Source organism: Perognathus longimembris, chromosome 28 (assembly GCF_023159225.1).
Source record: "Perognathus longimembris pacificus isolate PPM17 chromosome 28, ASM2315922v1, whole genome shotgun sequence".
In the NCBI taxonomy this organism is placed as follows: Eukaryota; Metazoa; Chordata; class Mammalia; order Rodentia; family Heteromyidae; genus Perognathus; species Perognathus longimembris.
The window spans coordinates 37626025-37643118 of NC_063188.1; the positions used below are offsets into that span (position 1 = coordinate 37626025).

The 17094-nt window shown below is 38.8% G+C and overlaps 1 long non-coding RNA gene across 1 annotated transcript in view; it reads right to left on the bottom strand.

Annotated features, from left to right (window-relative positions):
- LOC125344315 overlaps positions 1–15252 on the bottom strand; it is a 31373-nt gene extending 16121 nt beyond the window's left edge. Inside the window, exons 1-2 of the long non-coding RNA XR_007209458.1 lie at positions 14756–15252; positions 14219–14332 (exon numbers count right to left, since the gene is read on the bottom strand). This is a non-coding gene — a long non-coding RNA (uncharacterized LOC125344315). The remainder of the gene's footprint in view (positions 1–14218; positions 14333–14755) is intronic.
- Between the last annotated feature and the right edge of the window lie 1842 nt (positions 15253–17094).

Sequence of the window (17094 nt, forward strand, 5' to 3'; positions counted from 1 at the left end):
TCTCATTAAAATCAGTTCAAAAAGACAAAGAGGGTTATTACTATTAATACAGGGAAAAATCCAAGGAGACAATATCACAGCCATCTATACTCTCCAAATAATGGAGCATCTAAATACATCAAACAAACACTCTCAGACTTACAGAACAAGATAGACCCAAGTACAATAGTAGTGGGAGACTTTAACACTCTACTCTCACCAAAGGAGGTCAACCGTAGGACAAGCAAAGAAATCCTGGACCTAAATGATACAATATCCCAAATGGAACTAACATAATATCTGTATATACAGAGTTTTCCACTCCCAAACGACCCAATAAATATTCTTCTCAGCAGCCCATGGAACATTCTCCAAAATAGATCACATCATACTTCACACAAAGAACCAAATACAAGAGGACTGACATAATCCCTTGTATTTTATCGGACTACAGTGGAATCAAACTAGTTCTTAGCAAAGCATACAGCAGAAATTACTCAAATACATGGAGGCCGAACAGCACACTACAGAATAACACCTGTGTTACAGAACAAACAAAAGAAGAAATTAGAGAGTTCCTACAATTAAATGGAAATGAAAATACAGAAGTTAATGAGATAGAAAATTCAAAAACTACACATAAAATTAATGAAACAAAAAACTCGTTTTTTTTTTTTTGAGAAAATTTAATAAAATCGTCAGACCTCTTGCAAGATTAACAAAAAAAGAAGGGGGATCAGGGATACCACAGGACAAATTACAACAAATATCCATGACATCAAAATGACCATAAGGAACTATTTTCAGAACTTCCACTCATAAAGAAGGAAAACCTAGTAGAAATAGATGAATTTCTAGAGAAATATAAATTTCCCAAATGGAACCAAGAAGATATAAATCAACTAAATGAGCCAATAACATACTAAGTGATATAGGAAGCAATCAAAAGTCTTCCAATAAGGAAAAGCCCAGGCCCAGATGGTTTCACTATGGAATTCCACAAGACTTTTAAAGAGGAACTAATACACATACTCTTCAAGCTCTTCTGTGAAACAGAAGCAGAGGGAGCAATTCCAACTCATTCTATGAAGCTAATATCATACGCATCCCCAAACCAGGCAAGGATCTAACAAAGAAAGAGAATTATAGACTAATCTTTCTGATAAACACAGATACAAAGCTCCTCAATAAAATATTAGCCAACAGAATCCAGAAACAATTTTTTTTAAATAATACATTATGACCAAGTAGCCTTCATTCCACAGAGGCAAGGCTGGTTTAACATAAATAAATCAATAAATGTAATTCACCACATTAACAGAGCCAAGGTCAAGAACCACATGGTTATTTCGGTTGACTCTGAAAGCCTTCAACAGAATATAGTACCCATTCATGTTAAAAGCTCTGGAGAAAATAGGAATAGAAGGAACATTCCTTAAAACAATAAAAGCCAGTTATGACAGACCAACAGCTAAAATCAGGAAAAAGACAAGGATGCTCACTCTCTCCACAGCTCTTCAACATAGTTCTGGAATTCGTAGCCAGAGCAATAAGGCAAGAAAAAGGACATTAAAGGGATCCACATAGGGAAAGAAGGAATTAAACTATCCCTATTTGCAGATAACATGATCTTATACCTGAATGAACCCCAGAACTCTACTCCCAAACTCCTAGAACTAATAAACCACTTCGGCAAAGTATGAGGATTCAAAATTAACCCACAAAAATCAGTAGCCCTACTGTACTCAATGTGTAAACAGAAAGGGAAATCATGAAAACGACCCCATTTGCAATAACCTCAAAAAGAATAAAATACCTAGGAATTAACATAACCAAAGATGTAAAGGATCAATTTGGTAAAAACTATAAAAATCTAAAGAGGACACCAGGAGATGGAAAGATGTTCCATGCTCATGGATAGGTAGAATCAATATTGTGAAAATGGCCATAATGACAAAAATGATATACAAATTCAGCAAAATCTCCATCAAAATCCCAATTACATCCTTTACTGAAATAGAGAAAACAACCCAAAATTTATATGGAACAACAAGAGAGCTAGAATAGCCAAAGCAACTCTAGGCAAAAGAAGCAGTGCAGGAGGTATCACAATGCTAGACTTCAAGCTCTATTACAGAGTCATAATAACAAAAACAACTTGGTACTGGCACAAAAACAGATCAGAAGATCAATGGAATAGGGTCGAAGACCCCAAAATAAAGCCACATACCTAGAGTCAGCTGATATTTTACAAAGGAGCCAAGGGGTGGGTGGGGGGAGAAGGGTGAGCTGGAAAATTAAAAAAAAAAAGCCAAAGTAGCCAAAGGCATACAATGGAAAAAACAGCCTCTTCAACTATTGGTGCTGGGAAAACTGGGCAGTTACACATAGAAAACTCAATGTAGACTCTAGCCTATCACCATGCACTCATATCAGCTCAAAATGGATTAAAGACCTCAACATCAGACATGAAACTCTGAACATACTGCAGGACAGGGTAGGAGAGACACTAGAGCTCATAGGCACAGGCACAAACTTTGTGAACAGAGTCTTAGGGGCACAACAGATTGGAGAGAGACTCGACAAATGGGACTACATTAAAATAAAAAGATAGGGAACTTCTGGGAAGACAGTGGAGGAGCAGCAGAGCCCTAGCTGAGCTCCCTCTGACATCCCAGTTTTCTCACCCCATAGAAACTTTTACTCCTAGAAAGACAGCCAGAGTAAGTTCTAACAGTACAGGGATTCTGGCCAGGAAGGAAAAATCAACTTTGCTCGTCTGCAAACACAGATTTGAGCTCTGGGCCGTATCCCACCACCGCCAGTGCCAGTGCCGGGACAGTGCACGTCACAGCAACCCGCGCATGCGGCTAAAGCACACAGCATAGACCAGGGAGAAATCCTCCAGACGGCGGCTGAGCACGGATGGGCTGAAATCGCAGAGAAAGCGTGAGTACCCCACGAAAGATATTCTCACTCGCGCCCACAGAGCAGCTTCTGGAAGGTAGCCCTTACCCCACCGCCAGAGCAAAGTGCCATCTTTGACACTGGCATAGGGTCAGACCAGACTGGAACTAAAGCGGGCCTGGGGAAAGCGAGGACAAAGGAGCCATCTTTGAAAAGGGCAAGAGGGACCGACCAGTGAGAGCCAGCTCTGCCCAGGAGAACGCCGCCCCCGCCCAGGCGGGAGGCTCATCCTGGGCCACGGCTTAGCCAGAGGTGACCCGCCCTGCCCACCGGAATTTCTAAATTTAAAGCGAAAGCGGCGAGCAGCTACCGGTGGCACGGAAACACCAGATGGGGGAACAAACAGTTCCTGAGACAGATAAACGGTCGCGTCACAGAGGAAGCCCAATTCCCAGCCCGAAACGGAGCTGAATTCCATAGCCAGCTCTGCCAGGTGGCCGCCCCACCCAGGAGGGAGGAACCTCCCCCAGCCAAGCAACTCTCAGCCGGGCAAACCAGGCCAGAGGCGCCCCGCCCTGCTGAGTCCACAGCCTATTCAAAGCCAGGCATTAAAGGCCGCGGCCCCACAGCAGACAGAGGAGCCATGGTTCCCGAGACTGCTCAAGTCCCCATCTACAGAGGATGCCCAAGGCCTACCTGCAAGCTGTGCGAACCACAGAGACCCAGGATTGTACCAACAGGGGAGAAGGATCAGAACAGATCCACCCCCTGCAAACTGAAAGCAAGACAAACCAGCCTATCAGGAAAATAGACTGCAGACCATTGCAAGGAAACCAGAGACTGGGGAAAGACCACCCAAACAAGGAGGACTCCATCTTTTTTTTCTTTTCAAACATTTTCCAAACTTTTTAAAAATTTTTTTTATTTTTTTCACTTCTGAAACGTTGTTGGTTTTATTGTTTTCCATTTTTACCTGTTTGTTTTATCAAGTGTTTTTTGTTCTTTTTTTTTTTGGTTGTTCGTTTTTCTGTTTTTTTTCCTTTTAATTTTTTTTAATTTTTTAAAAATAATTTTTCTCTGTTTTGTGCATCTGTCTTCCAGTATTTGTTCTTTATTTCTCTCTTTGCATTCTCTTTCTTTAAAAATTACTTTCCTATGAATAACACCTCCACTCTTTTCTGCTAACTCTCCATTGTCTATCATTTTAACCTTGTTCTTTCTACTGATTCTACTCCTCTCCACATTTCCACGTCACTGAAACTAAACCAAAATCATCACCCCCCCCCCAATACATTTTACTCTATTCTCTTTACTACCTCTAAATTTCCGTTCTGACTTACTGCCAGGACCTCCAGGTTCCATTGCTTATTGGATAGAGGGTATCCCTGCTTAATCCGAGTGAATCAAAGGGGTTCACAGAGAAAGCCAGTCCAAAAAGAACTTAATATAAGAACAAGAATTGCTCATAGGGTTGTAACAGCAAATAAGTAACTACTGAATACAGGGCCCAGGATTGGTTGTTATATTGAAATTGCATTCTTTAGGAACACCAAATCTAATTTTATAGACAGGTATACAAGGTATCTGTATATAATTGTGAACTTATAAGATTTACACAACAGTGCATGCAAAGGGCTGCTTTGGGTCTTAAACGGTGCTCACCGGTGCTTGTAGATTGGCATTCCCAATCCAAATGGGCAGAAGAAGCACAAGAAAGATGGCAAACAATGGAGTCCTTTCTCCCATTCAAAACAAGCAGGAAACAGAGCAGTCAATCAAAGACATAGAAGACAACCCTCAAAATGCTCTACAATGTCTACTGATAGCATCACAAGAGCCCAATAGCTATACCCTCATGAACACATAAGATGATGCTAAGTGAAATGAACTTCATGTTATGGAAACGATTGTTATATCACAGTTGTAACTACTTTCAACGTTCCATCTGTATCTGTAGCTTCTATTATTGATGATGTTCTTGTATCACCTTCCTATGGCTGTACCTACACTATCTCTGTAATCTTATCTGAGTATATTGGAAACCATGTATACTGGTATTAGAAGTAGGAAATTGAAAGGGAATACCAAAATTGAGAGACAGGGTAAAAATAGACAAACAACTACAAAAGCAATACTTGCAAAACTGTTTGGTGTAAGTGAACTGAACACCTCAGGGGGGGAAAGGGAAAGAAGGAGGAGGGGGGGGTATGAGGGACAAGGTAACAAACAGTACAAGAAATGTATCCAATGCCTAACATATGAAACTGTAACCTCTCTGTACATCAGTTTGATAATAAAAATTTGAAAAAAATAAGTCTACTGATAAACATGTTAAATGAAAAGTTTGAATCAATACAGCAATCCCTCCATAAAGTAATAGATGATTTCATGGCCTCAACAAATATAAAGATAAATGAAATTCAAGAGTCAAATGAAAAGAAAGCTATCCAGGTAAAAGATTTGAGAGACAGCACTCAAAACCAAATTAATGAAGGAAAGAAGTCCATGCAAGACCTAAGAGATGACATAGAAATCATCAGGAAAGACCAGTCAGAAGGAAAAGATATTCAAAATCAAGCAGCTATCCTACAGTCCTGACTAACTGAAGCAGAGGATCGAATCTCAGGAGCTGAAGATTCCCTAGAATCTATGGAGAAAGATCAAAAATCAATACAAATCCAGTCCAATCAACAAAACAGATCACTACAGGAGATTCAAGACACGATTAGGAAGCCCAATTTAAGGATAATAGGTATTGAGGAAAACTTGGAGAAAGAAGTTAATGGGATAGGCAACCTATTTAACAGAATATTAGCTGAGAACTTCCCAAATATCCAGAAGGATAGGCCTATACAGATACAAGAAGCATTTAGAACCCCAAACCGACCAGACCAGAATAGGACATCCCACCGACACATTGTGATCAAAACAGGATCAGTAGAGTACAAGGAAAGAATCCTTAAAGCTGTTAGGGAGAAGAAAACAATCACATATAAAGGAAAAGCAATCAGAAGTACCCCAGACTTCTCAGCAGAGAACATGAAAGAAAGGAGAGCCTGGAATGAGGTATACCAAACACTAAATAAAAATAACTACGAACCAAGAATACTGTACCCAGCCAAACTCTCATAAATAACCAAAGGTCAAATAAAAGTCTTCCACAGTAAGAAAAAACTGAAACAATATATCTCCACCAAACCAGCTTTACAGAAAATCCTCAAAAATGTACTATACAGGGAAAATAATCAAGATCCCAATACAGACAGAGAAATGAACCCTAATTAGTAAACATCAGATCAAGAAATGGGAAGACACAGCTTTTAACAAGATAGTAATAATGAAAGGAACAAACGATCATCTCTCAATCCTAACTCTCAACATTAATGGACTTAATTCTCCAATCAAACGACATAGGCTCATAAATTGGATCAAAAATCAAGATCCATTTTCTACTGCCTCCAAGAGACACATCTATCCAGCAAAAGTAAACATCTTCTAAAAGTGAAAGGCTGGAATCAAATCTATCAAGCAAATGAACCCGATAAGCAGGCTGGAGTTGCAATCCTAGTATCAGACAAAATTGACTTCAAATTAAAAAAGGTAAGAAGAGACAAAGAAGATTACTACATACTAGTAAAGGGATCTCTCCAACAGGATATAACCATTCTAAATATCTACATACCAAATGCAGGAGCACCCAACTTCATCAAACAAACACTTCTGACTCTAAAAACACTCATAGACGCAAACACATTGATAGTTGGGGACTTTAACACTCCACTATCACCTCTGGACAGATCAACACGCCAAAAACTGAACAAAGAAATCACAGAACTAAATAATTGCATAGACCAACTAGACTTAACCGACATCTACAGAATATTCCACCAGGCAACAATAGAATACACATTCTTCTCCGCAGCACATGGAACATTCAACAAAATAGATCACACCTCTTGGCACAAAGAAAATCTGTACAAATTCAGAAGTATCAAAACCATTCCCTGCATTCTCTCAGACTACAACGGAATAAAATTAGAGCTCAACTCAAACAGCCACCACAGAAAATGCTACAATTCATGGAGACTAAACAACACACTGCTGAACCATCAGTGGGTCATTGAAGAAATTAAAACGGAAATCCAAATGTTTATGGAATTCAACCAATATGAGGACACAAAGTACCAGCTCCTTTGGGACACAGCAAAGGAAGTACTCAGAGGAAAATGTGTATCTCTCTGAGTGCATACACCAACAAACTGGAGAAACAGCAACTCAATAATTTAAGGAAGCACCTTAATTTCCTTGAAAGAGAACAACAATCCAAACCCCAAGTCAATAGACGGAAGCAAATAATTAAAATCAAATCAGAAGTAAATCAATTAGAGACAAAAAAAAAACCATCGAAAGAATCAACAAAACAAAGAGTTGGTTCTTTGAAAAAAATCAACAAGATAGACAGAACCCTGGCAAACCTGACCAAAAAACAAAGGCAGCACACTCAAATAAACAAGATAAGAGATAAAACAGGTAACATCACCACAGAAATAACCGAAATTCAGAAAATAATAAGGGACTATTTTGCAAACCTTTATGCCAACAAATTCGAGAACTTGGAAGAAATGGATGATTTCCTAGAAAAAATTCATATCCCCAAACTCAACCATGAAGATTTAAACCTTCTAAACAGACCCATATCCAGTATTGAAATAGAAACGGCAATAAATGATCTCCCATCCAAGAAAAGCCCAGGTCCAGATGGATTCACTGCAGAATTCTACAAGGCCTTCAAAACAGAACTCACACCAATATTTCTCAAACTCTTCAATGAAATTGAAAGAGAACGTTCACTACCAGACTCATTCTATGAAGCCAGTATAACCCTCATCCCAAAACAAGGCAGGGACTCATCATGGAAAGAGGACTATAGACCGATTTCCCTGATGAATATAGACGCAAAAATTTTCAATAAAATTCTGGCCAATCGACTTCAACAGGTCATCAAAAATAATCATACAGCACAATCATACTGGATTCATCCCAGGGATGCAAAGTTGGTTTAATATACGCAAGTCAATTAATGTAATCCACCACATCAACTGGAGTAAGGTAAAGAACCACATGGTTTTATCTCTGGATGCGGAAAAAGCGTTCGATAAAATCTAGCACCCATTTATGCTAAAAGCCCTGGAAAAACTGGGATTCCAGGGAACATTCCTGAATATAATCAAGGCAGTTTATGACAAACCAACAGCAAGCATAACTCTAAATGGTGAAAAATTAAAGCCATTCCCTTTAAAATCAGGAACAAGGCAGGGATGTCCACTCTCTCCCCTGCTCTTCAACATAGTAGTAGAATTCCTAGCCAGAGCAATTACGCAAGAAGAAAATTTTAGGGGATCCAAATAGGAAAAAATGAAGTTAAACTTTATCTCTTCACAGATGACATGATCCTATACCTAAAAAACCCCATAGACTCTACCCCCAAGCTACTAGAGCTGATCCAAAACTTAGGCAAAGTAGTAGGATATAAAATAAACCCTCAAAAATCAAAGGCCTTTCTCTGTGCTAACGACCCGAAGACCGAGGTTGAAATCAGGAAAGCAACTCCTTTTGCAATAGCCCCAAAAAACATAATATTCCTAGGAATAACCTAAACCAAAGAAGTGAAAGACCTCTTTGATGAGAACTTTAACAGCTTGAAAAACGAAATTAAGTCAGAACTAAGGAAATGGAAAAACCTCCTATGCTCCTGGATTGAGAGGATTAATATAATCAAAATGGCAATATTGCCAAAGGCTATCTACAAATTCAATGCAATACCCATTAATATCCCAAAACCATTTTTTAATGAAATAGAGGAAGCAATCCAGAAATTCATATGGAACAATAAAAGACCTAGAATAGCAAAAACAATCCTAAGCAGAAAGAACAGTGCTGGAGGAATTACAATACCCAACTTCAAGCTGTATTACAAAGCTATAGTAATAAAAACAGCTTGGTATTGGCACCGGAACAGGCCTGAAGACCAATGGAACAGAATTGAAGACCCAGAAATGAACCCACAGAACTACGCCCACTTAATCTTTGATAAAGGAGCTAAAACAATAGTTTGGAAGAAAGATAGCCTCTTTAACAAATGGTGCTGGCAAAACTGTTTCAACACATGCAACAAACTAAAACTAGATCCTTATATATCACCCTGCACCAAAATCAATTCCAAATGGATTAAAGACCTCGAAATCAAAACAGACACCCTGAAAACACTAAAGGAAGGAGTAGGAGAAACACTTGGGCTCCTTGGCGCAGGACGGAACTTCCTTAACAAAGACCCAGAAAGGCTACAAATCAAAGAAAGGTTGGACAAATGGGACTGCATCAAACTGCAGAGCTTCTGCACGGCAAAGGACATAGCTCGCAAGATAAACAGAAAGCCCACAGACTGGGAGAAGATCTTTACCGGCCATTCAACAGACAAAGGCCTCATATCTAAAATATATGCAGAACTGAAAAAATTACCTTCCTCCAAAACAAAACCACAAAGAACCAATAGCCCCCTCAACAAGTGGGCTAAAGACTTACAAAGAGACTTCTCTGATGAGGAAATAAGAATGGCCAAGAAACATATGAAAAAGTGCTCTACATCACTGGCCATAAAAGAAATGCAAATCAAAACAACATTGAGATTCCATCTCACCCCAGTAAGAATGTCCTATATCAAGAAAACTAACAATAACAATTGTTGGAGGGGATGTGGCCAAATAGGAACCCTACTCCGTTGTTGGTGGGAATGTAAACTGGTTCAGCCACTCTGGCAAGCAGTATGGAGACTCCTCAGAAGTCTAAATATAGAACTCCCATATGGCCCAGCAACCCCACTTTTGGGTATCTATCCAAAAAACCACAAACAAAATCACAGTAAAGCCACCAGCACAACAATGTGTTCATCGCAGTGCAATTTGTCATAGCTAGAATCTGGAACCAACCCAGATGCCCCTCAGTAGACGAATGGATCAGGAAAATGTGGTACATATACACAATGGAATTTTATGCCTCTATCAGAAAGAATGACATTGCCCCATTTGTAAGGAAATGGAAGGACTTGGAAAAAATTTTACTAAGTGAAGTGAGCCAGACCCAAAGAAACATGGACTCTATGGTCTTCTTTATTGGGAATAATTAGCACAGGTTTAGGCAAGTCACAGCAGAGGATCACAAGAGCCCAATAGCTATACCCTTATGATCACATAAGATGATGCTAAGTGAAATGAACTGCATGTTATGGAAACGATTGTTATATCACAGTTGTAACTACTTTCAACGTCCCATGTGTATCTGTAGCTTCTACTATTGATGATGTTCTTGTATCACCTTCCTGTGGTTTTATCTACACTATCTCTGTAATCTTATCTGAGTATATTGGAAACCATCTATACTGGTATCAGAACTAGGAAACTGAAAGGGAATACCAAAATCGAGAGACACAGGGTAAAAAAATGACAAACAACTACAAAAGTAATATTTGTAAAACTGTTTGGTGTAAGTGAACTGAATACCTCATGGGGGGAAAGGAAACGGGGAGGAGGGAGGAGGGGAATGAGGGACAAGGTAACAAACAGTACAAGAAATGTATCCAATGCCTAACGTATGAAACTGTAACCTCTCTGTACATCAGTTTGATAATAAAAAATTGAAAAATAAAAAAATAAAATAAAAAGTTTCTGCACAGCTGAAGACATAACTACTGAACTAGAAAGATAGCCAACCAACTGGAAAAAGATCTTCACCAGCAATGGAACAGACAAAGGCCTAATATCCACCATTTATATACAACTTAAGAAATGAATCACTCCAAAAATAATAAACCAATAACTAAATGGGCAAGGGAGATAAAGAGAGATGTCTCAGAAGAAGAAGTAAAAATTGCAAAGAAACACATGAAGAATGCTCACCATTCCTGGTGTAAAGGAAATGCTAATAAAGACAACCCTGACATACCACTTTACCCCAGTCAGAATGGCCTATATTCTGAATTTAGACAACAAATGCTGGTGAGGATGTGGAGAAAGTCGAGTCCTACTGCACTGCTGGTGGGAATGTAAACTAGTACAAGCACTCTGGAAAGTAATCTGGAGGTTCCTTAAAAAACTAAACAGAGACATACCCTAGAACCCAGGCATACTGCTCCTCGGCATCTATCCTGAGCAACAGGAACCAGTATATGACAAGGATACCTGCACTTCCATGTTCATGGCGGCACTGTACACAATAGCCAAGATATGGAAACCACCCAGATGTCTCACTACAGATGAATGGATCCAAAAAAATGTGGTACCTATATACAATGGAATTTGACACAGCCATTAGAAAGGATAAAATAATGGCATTTGCAGGGAAATGGATGGAACTGGAACAAATCATGTTGAGGAAGACAAGCCAAGAACAGAGACACAAATGGTGCATGGTCTCCCTGATATGCAGATGTTAGATTTTAAATGCAAAAAATATGATAAAGTAAACAGGACTGAAGATACCAACATAGAGTGAGACTAGTCTTGGGAGAAAAGCACCAAATAGTAAGACCACAGCACCTTTTCATATGTACATAATAATTTACAGAGTGAAAAGAACCCCCCAAATAAGGAAACAAAGGACCTCTTCTGAAACTGTCTTATTATTTTTAGGTGATTTTATATTTTTATGTCATATATGGGGTATACACGAGCACATCTGAGGGAAGCTGGGAGGAGGGTACAGAATGAGTGGAAAGCAGATGAAAAAATACAGCAGAGTGGCCCAACAGCTGCATTGGACATTGATGAAAGAGGGAACAGATAATAGTAAACAAAAGGAAATAAATGAACATATCACCCAATCTGGAAGAAATGGTTTTATTGTTAAAATTCATAGACCTCATGAGCTTTGTAGATTAGAATGATGATTTTCATCATTGTGAAGTTTAAAATGTATACTGTGAAATATATGTAGTTACTTAATCGCTATTGAAAAAAAAAACAACTATACAATCATGTCCGAATTCCCAGAAGCACTTGCTGGAAAGGTCAGAGACTTTTCCTTAGGCCAATATGGCTCTCCCCAGAAAACAGTGAAATCTGGTTTGAGCTAGAAATGGCAAATTCATGCCTAAAATCGTGTTTCTAGGATAATGCAGTTGGGTGACCAAACAGCAGACCCTCTCAAGGGCCCAGAGCTGAAACTTTATAACTTAAGATATTCTAGTGATATATTTTCAAAATGCACAGGGTGTGACATCATCAGTCAGCTGATGTAGTCCAGTGACCTTCTGCTCTCTGGAGCATCTTCTTACCTTTCTATGGTAGAGGCAACAGAAAACTTCTGGCGTGCTAGATGCCAAAGGAGATTGGTCACTGTGATGCTAAGCTGAACTCTCCCATTACATGAAGCATCCACTGTAATTGGTGGATGAGATGTCACCCAGGAGTACTGTCCAATCACATGGAGTGACCACTGTGATTGGTCCACTCGTTGCCATGCAGGGAGGACCACCCAGTCACACTAACAGGCTTATTAATGGGTTCCCTGCAGAGCATGCCATCTAATGAGATGTTGAGTTGGCCCATGATGTGGGGTAATGCAAGTCTGAATATTAACCACCCCCCCCCCCAATAGCAGCCATTTCTATCCCTTACAGTTATTAGCAACTGTCTGGATGATGGGCAGAACCAACTTCTGAGATGTCAATTGACTGTGTCATGGCTGAGTTAAGTTTGGAGTTGAGTTCTGAGACAGATTCTGAGATTTCTGTTAATGAAGATCTTGGATCCCAGAAACCCGAGAATAAGCCTTCAATATTAGCAGCCATTACCTACCCTTCACATATACTAGCATCTGACCACATGATGGCTAAGCTAATTTCTGAGATTCTATTATATCTGCTGATGAAGACGTCAATGCCATGGAGCCCAAGAGGCATGATTCAAACATTCAGTAGCAGGAGGGGCCCAGCCACCTTAGCACAGGGAAGTATGGTTGTTAGTACATGCATGTTCTGATTCACACATACCCACTTTCTCTCATGTACATCCATGCTCATACAAGATCAGGCTTCATTATAACGCAATAATTCTCCAAGACAATTTTCTAAACTAAAACAGGACATGATCACCTCACCTTGCAAACAGTCACATGAGCTCTGTTGTAAACTGAGCCTTTTAGTAGTATACTCTCTCTAAAAAGGTCATCCATGCAGGTTATGTAAATAGGGCACATCAGAGCACTCCAAATACATTTTTTTTTTTTGGCCAGTCCTGGGCCTTGGACTCAGGGCCTGAGCACTGTCCCTGGCTTCTTCCCGCTCAAGGCTAGCACTCTGCCACTTGAGCCACAGCGCCGCTTCTGGCCGTTTTCTGTATATGTGGTGCTGGGGAATCGAACCTAGGGCCTCGTGTATCCGAGGCAGGCACTTTTGCCACTAGGCTATATCCCCAGCCCCCAAATACATTTTTATCATAGGAAAGAAATTACAGGCAACAAGTGAGTTATAAAAAATGACAAGATTCCCTCAACTATCTGATTTACAACAATTTCCATTATTTCTAATGTGTGAGAAACCAGTGCTTTCATACTGTGATGTTAAGAAAGTAAACTAGTAAGAGTATTTTGAATTCAACATGTTAACAGAATTCTACACTTATATACATATTTGTATATATGTGTGTATGTGTGTGTCCAGATACATACATATGTAAAGCCAAGGTGTGAGGAATATGATTATTTGTCACAGAAAGGCTGTTAAACTGAGCTATATAGTGATACCTTGGAAACAATCAGATTTTAATGTATTACAAGCTTATTTATAAACTTATTATGTACTTAATAAACTTATAGGTAGACTGATTGATTGTTTCTTGGAAAGATAATAATCCAGAAATTAACTGGTATGGATGTATTTTTTGGTTATATGTCTCTATCTAAAGATTTTAAGCCATAAAAAAAGATCTTTAAAAATATATTTTATCTTCTCACATGAGACTTCTCTTTATAAAAATTATCAGCTGTACTTTATGTTTGGTGATCTTCAGTATCCCTGAACACTGGAATTGCCCTTCCTTCCTTTCTATCCAGACTACTTGGAGAGCTCTGATTGGTGGGCTTGAAGTGTCTTATGTACAAGGTGCAATTCTTGATTTTGTCAGTAGGTGGCACCAAAGTACAGCCATTAACAAATAGTTCCACCAAAAATCTTTTACAATTAGAAAAATCCATTTCTCTTTAAAAGTAGCTTAGACAGAATGATGCTATTTCTGTCTGAAAAGTGTAATAGTAATAGAATAATACTGTAAAATCATACCATAAAACATGAAGTAGCTCTAGTTCACCAGAAGACATAGGGAACCACTGTACAGCAGAAGGTGACAGAAAAGATGTGGGAACCATGGCAGGATCTGGGCAGTTGTTCAGTGACCTGGGATGGGAGTTATGGAGAGAGGTTAGAGAATATCTGGGGAACCTGTACATGTATTGGGTAACAAATATGACAAATAATGAATGTGAGAGAACTTTGATCTCTTTACAGTGTGCCCATCTCAACCAACACTGCAGATGAACAAGATTAATCACTGAATACCAGGGACATATGACATCAACGGGCAAATGGAAGGGCTTAAGCATATGTGTGAAGTTTCCAAACATAACTTTTATCACATTAACCCACTTTAGGGTATTTATTAACTGAAAATGTAAGCCTTTTCAATGAAAACTTATATGGACATAACTTAGATGTCTCCTCTTGATCAAAATGAAAACTGTAACAGTGATAGTCATACCACCTATTCAGTAGTGGGGAGAAAGGAATTTAAGCTGTTAACTTGATTCAGTGGAAACATACTTTTAGCATTAAGTAGTTTTTCTCACTTCTATATCCGCCATTTTCCTGGAATGGACAAAAACACACATTTTAGGAGATATCTACATGTGAAACTGGAAACATATTGTAGTCTAGACTGATGACAGGGCTACAGTTATAAGCCATATTGTACATGGTGCAGCTAGAAAAGTTACACACACACACACACACATCCTCTAGGAAAAAACTTAACTAAGGACACAAAAAACCTCTACAATGAAAACTATAAAACACTGAGAATAGAAACTGAAGAAGATACTAGAAGATGGAAGGAGGATCTTCCATGGTTATGGTTTGGATAAATTGATATTGTAAAAATGGCTATACTACTTAAAGCAATCAAGAGTTTTAATGCAATGTCCATCAAAATCCCAATGTCATTCTTCATAGAAATATAAAAATCAACTTAAAGCCTGGTGCCAGTGTCTCACTTCCACAATCCTACTTACCCAGGAGGCTGAGATCTAAGAATCATGGTTTGAAACTAGCCCAGGCAGGAAAGTGCATGAGAGTGTGATCTCCAGTAAACTAGCCCTCTAACAGTCAGAAGTGGAGCTGGGAATATGGCTTAGCGGTAGAGTGCTTGACTAGCACACATGAAGCCCCAGGTTCAATTCCTCAGTACCACATAAGCAGAAAAAGCCAGAAGTGGGATAGTGCTTCAAGCAAAAGAAGCTCAATGACAGTGCCCAGGCCCTAAGTTCAAGCCCCAGGATTGGTAATAAAAAATAAAACAAAGCCAGAAGTGGAGGTGTGATTGATGTGGTAGAGCATAAGCCTTGAGCAAAAGAAGTTCAGGGACAGTGTCTAGGCTCTGAGTTCAAGCCCCAGGATCAGCACACACACAAAAACAATCAATTCAAAAATTCATATGGAGGGGCTGGGAATATGGCCTAGTGGCAAGAGTGCTTGCCTCCTACACATGAAGCTCTCGGTTCGATTCCCCAGCACCACATATATGGAAAACGGCCAGAAGGGGCGCTGTGGCTCAGCTGGCAGAGTGCTAGCCTTGAGCGGGAAGAAGCCAGGAAGGGTGCTCAGGCCCTGAGGCCAAGGCCCAGGACTGGCCAAAAAAAAAAAAAAAATTCATGTGGAACCATAAAAGATCTCAAATAGACAAAGCAATCCTATGCAAAAAGGGCAATGTTGGAGACATCACAATACCAGATTTCAAACACTACAACAGAGCCATAGAAACATAAACATGGAATAGAACAGAAGATCCCAGATAAACCCTGTTACAGCCATCTGATTTTTTAAGGAGCTAAAAACATACTTTAAAGAGTCTCCTCAACCAAGGGTCTTAGGAAAACTGGATATCCATATGTAAAAGAAGAAAACTACATCCTTATTTCTCAACTTGTACAAAGACAAATTCAAAGTAGTACAGGTATTCAGGAAGCTAATACCTAAAGACTGAATTTAGAAGCCAGCTCCAACAGACAAATCCAAGAGACTCCAACTAACCAGCAAAATTCCAGAGTGGCTCAAATGGTAAAGTACTAATCATGAGTGGAAAAAGCCAAGTGAGCATACAAATCCCTGAGTTTAACCTCCAGTACAAGCAAAAAATAAAAATGAATCAAATATCTGTATGCAAGACTAGAAACTTTGAAAACAGAAAATAAAACACTTGAAGATATAGGCATAGGTAACTACTTTTTGAATGGTACTCCAATTACTCAGGAAATAGCAAAAATTCACAAATGACATTTCACCAAATTTTTAAAGTTCCTGCACAGAAAAGAAAACAATTACTAGATTTAAGAGAAAATTCATAAATTGGAGAAAGACATTTGAAGCTATTCACCAAAGGACTAATCCAGAAATTATACAATGAGTTCAAAAATTAACCACCCAAAACAAATAACAATTAATAAATGCACAAATGAATAGGCAGTACTCAAAAGAAGTACAAATGGCAAATAAATACATGAAGAAATGTTCAACATCCTTACAATAAAGAAAATAAAAATAAAAACAACACTGAGCTTTTTCCCTCACATCACTCAGAATGGGTATCATCATGTTTTCTTGAACAAACAACAAATGCTGGAGAAGATATGAGGAAAGGGAACACTTTTATGGGAATATAATGAATGCAGTCACTATGAAAATCAGTAAGGAGGTTCCTCTAAAAACTGAAAAATAGTACTCTCATGTATACTACTATATTATTTATGTAAAATATATAAGAATGTTAAATATACTAGTAAGTTAAAAATAAGAAAATTATGTGCAATGACAATAAGCATGTGATTTTTTTTGTTTCACAGCTCACATGTGGAATGTAATTTAACCAAGCATAAGAACAAAAAGCA